Consider the following 15994-nt stretch of genomic DNA (forward strand, 5'->3'; position numbering starts at 1 on the left):
TGCAGTGCAGCGATAGGCGGCTGCCACAGGACTCTTAAAATGGCGGCCGGCTCTTCGGTTTTGGGCCTGGTCCACTAAAATGGCCCTGGGACACCTTGGAACTCGGACGCTTGCCTGCTAGGGCTTGGGCTCCATTCTCGAAAGCGTCCCCTCAGCCGTGAAGATTCTACAAAAGTCTTGGGGGCCCTCGACTCCTGCAGGCTTCCGGTGGGGAGCGGCTGCCATGATTGCTCGTGGAATGACCACGACGGAGCCACGAGATGGTGGTGCTCTTATGGTGACGCCAGCTTCAGTCTGAATCATCCAGAAACAAGGTGGGGCTTTCATCGTTTGGGAAAAAAAAATGTTCTAAACCAATGAAAAGTGTTATTTTTAGGTCATATGACCAAGCCTTCCATCTTTAGGAAACCAAAAGTAAAATGAACCAATGAAAAGTTTTATAAACAAGTCACATGACCTGTTATGCGGCATAGGGCTACAAAAAGCGTAGAAAATCCGTTGGCACGTGAGGCGGCGTCAGTAGCGGACCGGTGTGCGAATAGGCCGAAGGCAGCACAACGCGCCGAGATCCGGATGGCACCGAGGTGGTGTCCAGCAAATTGCCGTACTGGTGTGGCCATCCTACAATGCTGCGCCGAAAGACGGCGTGTCCAGCTGAGTTTCGGTCACTCTTGCGGTACAGTGACTCGAACGCGCCGAGATCCGGATGGCACCGAGGTTGTGTCCAGCAAGTTGCCGCACTGGTGTGGACATCCTACAATGCTGCGCCGAAAGTCGGCGTGGGGTGCCCCGTTGGCTTATGAGGTGATGTCAGTAGTGGACCGATGTGTGAATAGGTCGGAACCAGCACAAGGCGCCAAGATCTGAATGGCAAGTCCTGGATGTTGAGTGCCATAGTTGAGAGTTCTGAGCAGTGCTTGTAAGACTATCTGAAGCTTATTTGCACCTGCTGCAGCTTCACTATTGCCCGAGGTGGTGTCCAGCAAATTGCCGCACTGGTGTGGCCATCCTACAATGCTGCGCCGAAAGACGGCGTGTTCAGCTGAGTTCCGGTCACTTTTGCGGTACAGTGACTCGAACGCGCCGAGATCCGGATGGCACCGAGGTTGTGTCCAGCAAATTGCCGCACTGGTGTGGCCATCCTACAATGCTGCCCCGAAAGTCGGTGTGGGGTGCCCCGTTGGCTTATGAGGTGATGTCAGTAGTGGACCGATGTGTGAATAGGTCGGAACCAGCACAAGGCGCCAAGATCCGGATGGCAAGTCCTGGATGTTGAGTGCCATCGTTGAGAGTTCTGAGCAGTGCTTGTAAGACTGTCTGAAGCTTATTTGCACCTGCTGCAGCTTCACTATTGCCCTGGTGTGGCCAAAGATCGCCCATGACATAGGCGGCCGGCTTCCGAGGTCCGGCGGAACTTTTTTACCTTTTCCTTTCTGCTTCTTGTCCCACAATCCGTTTCACCTGAAGACACGACCAGGTCCCTGAATGTGTGCAGGGGGACGCTATTGATTGAATGAAAATGGCGGCTGGACACAAAGCTGACTCAAGCGTTGCTGTTAATGCTATACAGACAAAAATTGGTTTTCAGTTTGTACATTCTTCAGGATTTTTTTTTCCATCCAAGGCTGATTGAGAGTTTGTAGAAAAATGGCTTCAGATTTTCCACATATTACTCTTCAACATTCTTCCTAAATGTAACAATGTGAGACTCACTAGGAGAACGGCTGTTTATCTTTCCTTTCAAAATGCTGCCAACAATATTTTCTGAATGGAAGACACCATCTTGTAGCATAAAGGGCCGAAAGGGGTTCTGGTCTGGCCGATGGTTGGTGGAGACATTTTGACTATATCTTGGACCTGCCCGGCCTCGCCCAAAATGGCGCCGGTATAAATGGGACTCGTAACTCCTTGTTGTGTACTGGTTGAACAACGTTGATATCACGAGATATGAATGCAGTTTTGATGCTCATGGCGGGCGGGGACGAGAATTGATTGAATATTTCGACATCCCTATTGATATTAAGTTCTGATGTGTTATTGATTACTGTACTATTGAAAGTTCGAATTAACGTCACCCATGGTACTTGCACGCAAATGTATATCTAGATAACTTTTTTGTAAGTGGCCCTGTCGTATTTTAATTACAAAATGTACGTCCACCGATTCCGCAACTGTTAGACACCTTAGTTCTTGCAACCTAATGGCTCGTTCGTTACGTTCCTCTATAATGTAAATGTCTCCTCATCATATACGATTTCAGTTTGCTCCGTGGCCAGCCCACGTGGTTATAGGCCCGTATTTGTATACTGACATTTTCACAATAAAGGTTTTTAAAACAAAACATGGTAGTAGTATTTACATTGGTAAAGTTTTTACTTTTAGTCACTGTTTTCGAATCAGTAAAAGGCAAGTGAAATAAAGCAGTCCAATTACATGACGGATAAAAGGTATAATATGTAGGAACGCAGTAAAGATAAATGGTCAAGGGCAGTTGTGTTTTCCTCTCCTGCAACATAAAGTGATCGATAAGAATCTGATAATCAGGCGTATCGGCGACTAAGACAGCAGGCCGAGTCTCTTTTACTCAACGGCTCCGTCATGGAACGAAGAAACGCCCTTTTTCTCGAAAAAGGAATATATTTTACTTGCAGGACAGTTGTAAATTTTCCGGGAAAGTACATTAGCCTGGAATATTATAACATATGTTATAAAAAAAAAAGTTCGAAACCAATAAAAAGCATAATTTTTAGGTCATATGACCAAGCTTTTCATCATTAAAATAACAAAAGTAAAATGAACCAATGAAAAGTTTTATTAACAAGTCACATGACCTGTTATGCTTACGTTACGCGCTGCGCGCCGCGCCCCGGATCACTTCCGGGTGCGCTAACGCGGCGTGTCATATAACGCATTACGCGACAACGTAGGTCAAGAATATAGTTAAAATGTCTCCACCAACCAGCGTTCGGAACACAACCCCTTTCAGCAGTCCAAAAAGTTCTGTTAAATGACAACAGAGGGGACAGGCAACAAGAACCATCAGTCAAAGAGGGCAGGGCAAGTTCTTCTCTACCGGGTCATGTTGGGGCGCTACCGGAACTGATCGAATTGGTAGTCTACAGTGTTTCTGGATGTTTAAGACTAAAGCTGGCGTCAGCATGAGAGCACTACCATCTCGTAGCTCCGTCGTGGCCATTCCACGAGCAGACATGGCAGCCGCTCCCCACCAGAAGCCTGCGGGAGTCGGGGGCCCCCAAGACTTTTGTAGAATCTTCACGGCTGAGGGGACGCTTTCGAGAATGGGACCCAAGCCCTATCAGGGAAGCGTCCGAGTTCCAAGGTGTCCCAGGGCCATTTTAGTGGACCAGGCCCAAAACCGAAGAGCCGGCCGCCATTTTAAGAGTCCTGTGGCAGCCGCCTATCACTGCACCGCAAGAGCGGGAGCAACTCAACTACATGGTGAGCAAGACGCTGTAGCCGCAAGAGCGGGCGGTAAACAGCTGAATGGCGGAAGAGGCACAGTGTAGCAAAAGCGGGCGGAATGGCAACTAAAACGGTAAAGGGGCGCCCAACTACAGCGTGTCTTCAGGTCAAACGGATTGTGGGACAAAGTCCAGAATAGAAGAGTCATCAAAAGGCAAAAAGTTCCGCCGGACCCCGGGAGCCGGCCGCCTATGTCGGGGGCGATCTCAGGCTACACCAGTGCTATAAGACTTGGGGAGGGGGTCGGAGCCAAGCGTCTTCTCCGAGTCCGCGCCATCTCACCGCCCCTCGGGGGCCTCCGTCAAGCGGTTCAGGGAGGCACCGCATCACATTGTTTTCCAATGCAGTCAGGTCCACAAACGACCCTCACTTACTTTGAGAATAGTGAAGCTGCAGTAGGTGGAAATAAACTTCAGACAGTCTTACAAGCACTGCTTTTCTAAACATTTTTGATTTTTTTGTATTTTTGCACAGTTTTATATATTTTTTTTGTTTTTGATGGAGGGGAAACAACAAAGCACAGGCATTGAAAAAGGCTCAAACTCAGAACTCTGAACTATGGCACCCAACATCCAGGACTTGCTATCCGGATCTTGGCGCCTTGTGCTGCTTCCGACCTATTCACACATCGGTCCACTACTGACCATCTCATAAACCAACGTAATGTAAATAGTTATTTAATAAAATGTTTTACCCTGTTACTTTGCTGGTGTGTTGTCTATATTTTTAATATTTGCATAGGGTTTGTCGTTATTTTGGGCGGGGTGGGTGACGGAGCCGAGCTGTCTTGCAGCCCTCATGGTGTGGAGCTCAGTTCATCTCACTATTTTCGTATTTCTCATGAAGGGTTGTTCCTAATATTTCTATTTTAGCGAGGTCAAAAAGAGATCCAATTAGTGGCCTACTGATTTTGCTCGATTAATTTTATTTTTTTACACGATTTTTCACGATTTTTCACTATCTGCAAAGACTAAACAGAGTATTGCGACTTTGTGCTTGTTTGTAAATAGAGAATGAACCAAAGAGAATCAATTGTAAAACAGTAAATGCTTGGATAACAATCAATCAAATGGAGAGACAAGCAGGCACGACGGATTACAACGGGGGTAAAGGCCTGCGTTAACTACTCTTCACTATCTGCAAAGAGAGAGTACTACTAAGAGAAAAGAGGGGGGGGGGGGCAGCGTTCAAAGCACATCAGCGTGCATAAACACGAAAAAGTTTTTACCTATCACGTACTTGACATTTGACAGCTTTTGATATTTGCTATTAAAAAACCATTGAATTTCACAGAAAAAACCATAGGTTATAGTCCATATATAGTTAGGAATTTGCATTTAGAAACCTTGAAAATTCACTGAAAAAACCATTGGTTATAGAACATATATAGTTAGGAATTTGCATTTACAAAACCTTATTTTACTCGCATAAAACCATTGAAATTCCATATATAGTTAGATGCGCTAACTATATATCGCGCACCCGCAATCCACTGCTGATGATGTCACATATTACATCATTCATGACATGGTTATTGACATCACTGATGACATCACTGATGACATCTCAAATGACATCACTGATAAAATCAATGATAACATCTCATTTGACATTACTGATCACATCACTGATGATATCATTCATGTGATAATACCATGAACCTCTTCAGACTCTAATATAACCTTAGATACAATCAGTGTAAACAGACAGTCACAGACTGTCACTCATCCATGGAGTTACTCACACACCTATTCAGTCATGCAAACAATCAATCACACTTCCATTTCCTCAACTATACAGTTATACACATCTTACTTATTCAAACATATACTAACACATATTTACTCTGTTATACAATCCCCGATACAAGTTCACAATGATCCATACAGCCACTCACACATTCACTGGCTCTTATGCACAGTTATTTATATATGTCAACTCTCACATGTACTCTGTTTTACATATGTACTTACTTTGACATGTAGCACTGAGATATCCATTCACTCACTAATACACTAATGCACACAGTCATCCGCCCATACAGCTGTTTCCACATGCAGTTTTGAACCCATACATATAGTGAATCAATTACTCACACATCTATGTACAGAGTCACACACCTCCCAGCTACCCATACACACACACTCAGTGTCCCATACAAATACTTGGACAACCAATCAATAACCCATACAGTTATTCATATAGCTACTGATCAACACATGCAGCAGTTTGTAGAACAACAGATATAATGATGCACAAATTAAGATAGTTTAGTCACTAACCCATGCACTCATTAAGACACATTTAATCATTCTCTCATACAGTCAGCCACTCATTCTTCAATATGTAAGACACATTTTAACTTTACAGAAACATACAGTCACTGGATGTTGTCATCAGTGATGTCATTTGAGATGTCATTTGAGATGTCATCAGTGATGTCATCAGTGATGTCACTAACCATGTCATGAATGATGTAATATGTGACATCATCAGCAGTGGATTGCGGGTGCGCGATATATAGTTAGCGCATCTAACTATATATGGAATTTCAATGGTTTTATGCGAGTAAAATAAGGTTTTGTAAATGCAAATTCCTAACTATATATGTTCTATAACCAATGGTTTTTTCAGTGAATTTTCAAGGTTTTGTAAATGCAAATTCCTAACTATATATGGACTATAACCTATGGTTTTTTCTGTGAATATATATATATATATATATATATATATATATATATATATATATATTACCTACTGGCGGTCGCCAGTAGGTATATATAGTTAGGATTTTTTCCCTATGGGATTTTTGAAAATTCTATGTCTAATAACTTTGGCGTTTGTGGACGGAATTGGCTGAAATGTTCAGGAAAATTGAACATTTTGTTTCTGAGCAGCCCCTGACAATTTGGGGGGGTTTCATCAAGGGGGGGCCGAGAAAAAAGGGGGGTCCCAAAACGCTTTTTTCCCATGTTAATTTCCATAGGGCGGTTGGCCTCACTTTTAGCTCGAACGGCTGAATGGATTTGCACGAAACTTGGCAAAATTGTAGGGACTGTTAGCCCGATGTGCCTTTGCTAGGTCTCAATATATGTGCTCCAGTGGATTTTGAGTAATTTAGGTTCAAAAAAAGATATATATCTGGGCGGAGCCTAACCACACATCTGATCTGATTGGCTGTCAGCACTTCATCCAAGAAGTGTTGGCAGCCATCTTGGGACTAATATACATGATAGCACCTCATTAAAAAGCATTGTAGTTAATAGAGGGTTTTAGGACTTTAGTTACATTATAAATCTTTTGTTGATGGTACCATACTCGTTTTAGGAATTGTGGTGGGTTCTAAGGTGATTTTACCATGTGAAAAAACCTTCTGCTGTGATATCATGAATATTGTTTGAAAGAAAACTAATATCTCATGATTTTCCCACAGTGGTTTGGAAGGGGATCTATAAGCTAAACTGAAAGCATATTTTCTGTAAATTCACATTATCTTTCTCAGTCATGTGAAAATGAAGTCTGACATTCTCAGTAAAACATGTACATCCAACAAGGACAGAGACTGTCAGTTGATTCCTTTGTGTTCTACTGCAGCCTCCTAGAGTGTTCTAAAGAACAACTAGAGCGCTAACAGTCCTACTTATTACAAAGGTATGGCACACCTGAAGCCATCTTGATTGGAATAAAGTGGTAACTCTTAAAACATTTAATTTAAAAAGAAACAACATGAGGGGGTATATTTTACCATAGAAAGTATGATTAGTGCTGCAGAATGAAAAATTAGGGCACATTTTGAGTGCTTCTCAAATCCTTTTCTATTTCATTAAAACATTCTGACATGCAGTCTCCCAAAATGGCCACCAGAGACAAAAGAGCCCAAATGTAGCCCAAATATCACCCAGATGTAGCCCAAGTATAGCCCAATGACAGAATGTCCCAGAGTGTTCTAAAGAACAACTAGAGCGCTAATAGTCCTACTTATTACAAAGGTATGGCACACCTGAAGCCATCTTGATTGGAATAAAGTGGTAACTCTTAAAACATTTAATTTAAAAAGAAACAACATGAGGGGGTATATTTTGCCATAGAAAGTATGATTAGTGCTGCAGAATGAAAAATTAGGGCACATTTTGAGTGACTTCTCAAATCCTTCTCTATTTCATTAAAACATTCTGACATGCAGTCTCCCAAAATGGCCACCAGAGACAAAAGAGCCCAAATGTAGACCAAATATCACCCAGATGTAGCCCAAGTATAGCCCAATGACAGAATGTCCCAGAGTGTTCTAAAGAACAACTAGAGCGCTAACAGTCCTACTTATTACAAAGGTATAGCACACCTGGAGCCATCGTGATGGGAATAAAGTGGTAACTCTTAAAACATTTCATTTAAAAAGGAACAAAATGAGGGGGTATATTATGCAATAGAAGGTATTATTAGTGCTGCAGAAAGAAAAATTAGGGCACATTTTGAGTGACTTTTCAAATCCTCTTCTATTTCATTAAAAACTTCTGACATGCAGTCTCCCAAAATGGCCACCAGAGACAAAAGAGCCCAAATGTAGCCCACATATCACCCAGATGTAGCCCAAGTATAGCCCAATGACAGAATGTCCCAGAGTGTTCTAAAGAACAACTAGAGCGCTAACAGTCCTACTTATTACAAAGGTATGGCACACCTGAAGCCATCTTGATTGGAATAAAGTGGTAACTCTTAAAACATTTAATTTAAAAAGGAACAAAATGAGGGGGTATATTTTGCCATATGAATTATGATTAGTGCTGCAGAAAGAAAAATTAGGGCACATTTTGAGTGACTTCTCAAACCCTCTTCAATTTCATTAAACAATTCTGACATACAGTCTCCCAAGATGGACACCAGAGACAAAAGAGCCTAAATGTAGCCCAAATATCACCCAGATGTACCCCAAGTATAGCCCAATGACAGAATGTCCCAGAGTGTTCTAAAGAACAACTACAGCGCTAACAGTCTTACTTATGACAAAAGTATGGCACACCAGAAGCCATCTTGATTGGAATGAAGTGGTAAGTCTGAAAACACTCAATTTAAAAAGGAACAACATGAGGGGGTTAATTTTGCCATAGAAAGTATGATTAGTGCTTCAGAAAGAAAAATTAGGGATCATTTTGAGTGACTTCTCAAATCCTCTTCTATTTCATTAAAAAAATTCTGACATGCAAACTGAAACATGCACTTTGAATACCAGCAGCAGACGTCCCTGGTGAGCAGTAGCTTTACTACAGTGATCTAATGTGCAACTAGAGTGCTAACATTCAGAATTTATGGCAAATGTGTGATACATCTGAATGCCTTCTTGATGGAACCAAAGTAAACAAGCATTGAAAATGCAATAGATCTCGCCCTCGTTTAAGTTAAAGCCATTCTGTTTGTAATGAGGTGGCTTTTTAGCTTTGCTTTTATTAGTGTTTTTTCAACTTTCATGTAAATAACATGCATCTGTATGCATATAAGTATATGTATGCATGCATTTATGTTTGTATTTATATAGATATACAGATGATATATGTTTATATATGTATGTATATATATATATTCACTGAAAAAACCATAGGCTATAGACCATATATAGTTAGGAATTAGCATTTACAAAACCTTGAAAATTCACTGAAAAAACCATAGGTTATAGACCATATATAGTTAGGAATTAGCATTTACAAAACCTTGAAAATTCACTGAAAAAACCATAGGTTATAGACCATATATAGTTAGGAATTCGCATTTACAAAACCTTATTTTACTCACACAAAACCATTGAAATTCCATATATAGTTAGTTGCACTAACTATATATCGCGCACCCGCAATCCACTGCTGATGATGTCACATATTACATCATTCATGACATGGTCAGTGACATCACTGATGACATCACTGATGACATCTCAAATGACATCACTGATGACATCACTGATGACAACATCCAGTGACTGTATGTTTCTGTAAAGTTAAAATATGTCTTACATATTGAAGAATGAGTGGATGTATAAGTGTCTGGATGAAGGATTTAGTAGGTGCATGACTGACTGTATGAGTGAGTGATTAAATGTGTCTCACTGAGTGCATGGGTTAGTGACTAAACTGTCTTAATTTGTGCATCATTATGTCTGTTGTTCTGTAAACTGTTGCATGTGTTGATAAGTAGCTATATGAGTAACTATATGGGTTATTGATTGGTTGCCCAAGTATTTGTATGGGAGACTGAGTGTGTGTGTGGGTGGCTGGGAGGTGTATGACTCTGTGCATAGATGTGTGAGCAGTTGATTCACTAGATGTATGGTTTCAAAAGTGCATGTGGAAACAGCTGTATGGGCGGTTGACTGTGTGCATGAGTGTATTGGTGAGTGAATGGATATCTCAGTGCTACATGTCAAAGTAAGAACATATGTAAAACACAGTACATGTGAGAGTTGACATATATAAATAACTGTGCATAAGAGCCAGTGAATGTGTGAGTGGCTGTATGGATCATTGTGAACTTGTATCAGGGATTGTATAAGAGAGTAAATATGTGTTAGTATATGTTTGAATAAGTAAAGTTTGTATAACTGTATAGTTGAGGAAATGGAGGTGTGATTGATTCTTTGCATGACTGACTAGGTGTGTGAGTAACTCCATGGATGAGTGACAGTCTGTGAGTGTCTGTTTACACTGATTGTATCTAAGGTTATATTAGAGTCTGAAGAGGTTCATCGTATTATCACATGAATGATATCATCAGTGATGTGATCAGTAATGTCAAATGAGATGTCATCAGTGATGTCATCAGTGATGTCATTTGAGATGTCATCAGTGATGTCATTTGAGATGTCATCAGTGATGTCATCAGTGATGTCACTGACCATGTCATGAATGATGTAATATGTGACATCATCAGCAGTGGATTGCGGGTGCGCGATATATAGTTAGTGCAACTAACTATATATGGAATTTCAATGGTTTTGTGTGAGTAAAATAAGGTTTTGTAAATGCGAATTCCTAACTATATATGGTCTATAACCTATGGTTTTTTCAGTGAATATATATATATATATATATATATATATATATATATATATATATATATATATATATATATATATATATATATCCAAAGAAAAAGCAAAAGCCAGAAAGAGGGAGACACTCCTGAGCAAGAAAACAGTGAGGGACAGTAATAACCTGGGATCCAACAATGTCAGGATGATAACATCATACAGTATAGAAGCAGGCAGAGTGCGAGAAATACTGAAAAAACATTGGCATATCGTGAAAAGTGATCCAATCCTAGGAAAATTGATCATTAAGCAACCACAACTAACCTACAGGAAGGCCCGCTCTCTAAAAGATATGCTAGTGAAGAGCTATTTTGAGGGCCCAGTAAAGAAAAAGAATTGGCTGAAAGAGCAAAAAGGTTTTTACAAATGTGGCAAGTGCAAGGCCTGTCATTTTGGAACACAAGGAAACCCATAGAGGGGCCTTCGGACCATGGGTTAATTAAGTCATTATAGACAACAGGGGTCCTAGGGATTTAGGATGTAACCAGAGATGCTAATATAGACCACAATCAGTACTATATTTCTTTATCGCCCAGCCGGGCGTAGAATAATTTATTGAGAATAACATAAAATTACATTGACCAGGAGAAGGTCAAAATATGAACAACAAGATAGGGTACAGTCCCGTACCTATCCCGCAAAGTTGGAAAACCAATAGAATCAAGCAAGGTAGAAGAAAGGAAAGAGGTTTTTCAGGCAAGAAAATATTTTTGGAGCCAAAGGATGGCTTGCGAATTCAATAGATAGTCTCGCAAAATACATCCAACAGTGTCAACAGTAAATTATACACATTAGATCATATGTAACACTGTTCAGAGCGTCGACGTTTCGATCCCTAAGGGCTCTCAATAAAATGGGATCATCATCAGGACAATTTACAATCATAGCCTGAATTACAATGCGAACGCCTGTAAGGAAAAAAGTAGGGGGAAAAATAGAAACATAAAGTAAGGCATCCGCCTGAATCAATAAGATTTTAAAAACAATTCGACAGGGCACAAGTGCTATTTATAAGGCCATTGCCGTGTTGCTACTCGCGGACACTTGAATATTGTGAAGGTGAGTAGTGCTATTCAGGACGTTTAAAAACCGGGTGAAAAACGGCGCAGTGGCATGGTGATAGATCTATATCAGCGAAGGTGGTGGATTCTTCAATGTGCTCAATTCGTGAAGCAGTGGTTCCATGTGTCGGTTTTTGAGCATGGTTGGGTTCAGTTGACATGCGGTGGCAGTGAAAGTGGGTGAGGGATACAAGTGGGCAAACTGACTGTCTGTAGGCAGTCATCAAGGCATGGTCAAGAAAAATACCTTCACAAGTCCAAGATCAAGGTCGTGATGGCATGATTGTTTCTTAGTTGGAGAGGATTTCTCTTTCCGGCTCTGGGAGCTGATTGCTGTATGGTAAAAGAACATTACCATGAGAGGGTTGATGAGGGCAATAGTGCCGTGGTTGAGGGGGTAAGGATTGAGGCTTACCTGGCCGCACTTTAGGCAGCCGTGGTGTGGAAGTAGAACACGATGGTTTCTTCCCGTTTTAAGAGTAGGGTTGACTCCATTGTTTGGATCCGCAGACTCAATACTAAATGACAAGGATTAAAATTACGACAGGCCCCTTTAATGGCAATAGGGTGGTGGTTGAGCTGCGTTTTGGAGTGGGCTTACCTGACTTCGCGGTGGAAGTGGCGGTGGGGTGGTGGGAGAAACTCGATGGTCTTCTCCCCCTTCAATGGCAGTGCGAATCCGCTGTGCAGAGGTGTCTCTGGGCTGTTCTATTTAAGGCCGGAAATTGGTAAAGGAAGGACTAGGTACCACTTCCTGTATTGGCGGCTATCTTGGAGTGGCAAGGTCAGGATGACCAGAGTGCAACTTGGTTGTGTTTACAGTGGCCATTTTGGAGGGGCGTGGGTGATAACGAACAATTAGAGTGAGTGAATTGTGCAGTTTTGTGCTCTTTACCGCAAGTAGTGAAGGCCGTCTGTGCTACTCATTCATACACATTAGAATAGGCAGCAGTTTAAGAACACATTGTTTGCGTCTTCACATTTCAAACTCTCAAAGTCTTTTCAATTTGTAGTGATACAGGAAAGTCAATTATGTACATCCATTTGAGCATTCATAGTAAGGATGTCCAGTCCTCTGTTCTATTCAGTCCTTTGCGAATAGAGTCTAGCAATTTGATACATTTCAGCTCTTCTTTGTTGTTGTTGCATTTAAAGGTCCTTTAAATTCTTGCTCTTTTTAAATGCGAACACAAAAAAGAGCAAGTACATAATTGACTTTCCTGTATCACTACAAATTGAAAAGACTTTCAGAGTTTGAAATGTGAAGACGCAAACAATTTCGAACATATATATATTTGATCAAGTCCGGGTTTCCCGGACGAAACGCGTCATGCTGCCATCCCCATTGATGGAATAAAGCACATTATTTTCTTCTGAAATCCTTGGTTTGTGGTCTGTACCTGGCTGTGTCCGTTTGGTGTCTTCCGCGCTTCAGGATCGTGGATTCTTATATATATATATATATATTACCTACTGGCGATAGCCAGTAGGTATATATAGTTAGGATTTTTTTCCTATGGGATTTTTGAAAATTCTATGTCGAATAACTTTGGCGTTTGAGGACAGAATTGGCTGAAATTTTCAGGAAAATGGAACAGCCTCTGAAAATTTGGGGGGGTTTCGTCAAGGGGGGGCCGAGAAAAAAGGGGGGTCCCAAAACGTGTTTTTCCCATGCAATTTTCCATAGGGCGGTTGGCCTCACTTTTAGCCTGAACGGCTGAATGGATTTACACCAAACTTGGCAAAATTGTAGGGACTGGTAGCCCGATGTGCCTTTGCTATGTCTCAAGATATAGGCTCCAGTGGTTTTTATTAAAATTAACTTTGAAAAATATATATTGGGCTACATTGGGCTATATATATGTTGGAGCCCAAATGTAGCCCAATGTAGCCCAAAGATGGCCACCAGAGACAAAAAAAACAAATGTAGCCCAAATATCAGCCAGATGTAGCCCAACTATAGCCCAATGACAGAATGTCCCAGAGTGTTCTAAAGAACAACTAGAGTGCTAACAGTCCTACTTATTACAAAGGTATGGCACACCTGAAGCCATCTTGATTGGAATAAAGTGGTAACTCTTAAAACATTTAATTTAAAAAGGAACACAATGAGGGGGTTCATTTTGCCATAGAAAGTATGATTAGCGAATATATGACGAAAACCCTAAAACACTACCCCCAGCATGACCCTACACTACACAAACAGTACAACACTACCCTAAACCCTAAAACACTACCCCCAGCATGACCCTACACTACGCAAACACTACAACACTACCCTAAACCCTAAAACACTACCCCCAGCATGACCCTACACTACACAAACACTACAACACAACCCTAAACCCTAAAACACTACCCCCAGCATGACCCTACACTACGCAAACACTACAACACAACCCTAAACCCTAAAACACTACCCCCAGCATGACCCTACACTACGCAAACACTACAACACAACCCTAAACCCTAAAACACTACCCACAGCATGACCCTACACTACGCAAACACTACAACACTACCCTAAACCCTAAAACAATACCCCCAGCATGACCCTACACTACGCAAACACTACAACACTACCCAAAACCCTAAAACACTACACCCCAGCATGACCCTACACTACGCAAACACTACAACACTACCCTAAACCCTAAAACACTACCCCCAGCATGACCCTACACTACGCAAACACTACAACACTACCCAAAACCCTAAAACACTACACCCCAGCATGATCCTACACTACGCAAACACTGCAACACTACCCTAAACCCTAAAACACTACCCCCAGCATGACCCTACACTACGCAAACACTACAACACTACCCTAAACCCTAAAACACTACCCCCAGCATGACCCTACACTACGCAAACACTACAACACTACCCTAAACCCTAAAACACTACCCCCAGCATGACCCTACACTACGCAAACACTACAACACTACCCTAAACCCTAAAACACTACCCCCAGCATGACCCTACACTACGCAAACGCTACAACACTAGCCTAAACCCTAAAACACTACCCCCAGCATGACCCTACACTACGCAAACACTACAACACTACCCAAAACCCTAAAACACTACCCCCCAGCATGACCCTACACTACGCAAACACTACAACACTACCCAAAACCCTAAAACACTACCCCCCAGCATGACCCTTCACTACGCAAACACTACAACACTACCCAAAACCCTAAAACACTACCCCCAGCATGACCCTACACTACGCAAACACTACAACACTACAACACTACCCAAAACCCTAAAACACTACCCCCAGCATGACCCTTCACTACGCAAACACTACAACACTACCCAAAACCCTAAAACACTACACCCCAGCATGACCCTACACTACGCAAACACTACAACACTACCCAAAACCCTAAAACACTACACCCCAGCATGACCCTACACTACGCAAACACTACAACACTACCCAAAACCCTAAAACACTACCCCCAGCATGACCCTGCACTACGCAAACACTACAACACTACCCAAAACCCTAAAACACTACCCCCAGCATGACCCTACACTACGCAAACACTACAACACTACCCTAAACCCTAAAATACTACACCCCAGCATGACCCTACACTACGCAAACACTACAACACTACCCAAAACCCTAAAACACTACCCCCAGCATGACCCTACACTACGCAAACACTACAACACTATCCTAAACCCTAAAACACTACGCCTAGCATGACCCTACACTACAAATGTAGCCCAAATATCAGCCAGATGTAGCCCAACTATAGCCCAATGACAGAATGTCCCAGAGTGTTCTAAAGAACAACTAGAGTGCTAACAGTCCTACTTATTACAAAGGTATGGCACACCTGAAGCCATCTTGATTGGAATAAAGTGGTAACTCTTAAAACATTTAATTTAAAAAGGAACACAATGAGGGGGTTCATTTTGCCATAGAAAGTATGATTAGCGAATATATGACGAAAACCCAAAAACACTACCCCCAGCATGACCCTACACTACACAAACAGTACAACACTACCCTAAACCCTAAAACACTACCCCCAGCATGACCCTACACTACGCAAACACTACAACACTACCCTAAACCCTAAAACACTACCCCCAGCATGACCCTACACTACACAAACACTACAACACAACCCTAAACCCTAAAACACTACCCCCAGCATGACCCTACACTACGCAAACACTACAACACAACCCTAAACCCTAAAACACTACCCCCAGCATGACCCTACACTACGCAAACACTACAACACAACCCTAAACCCTAAAACACTACCCCCAGCATGACCCTACACTACGCAAACACTACAACACTACCCTAAACCCTAAAACACTACCCCCAGCATGACCCTAC

This window comes from Lissotriton vulgaris, chromosome 2_1 (assembly GCF_964263255.1).
Source record: "Lissotriton vulgaris chromosome 2_1, aLisVul1.2, whole genome shotgun sequence".
Lineage (NCBI taxonomy): Eukaryota > Metazoa > Chordata > Amphibia > Caudata > Salamandridae > Lissotriton > Lissotriton vulgaris.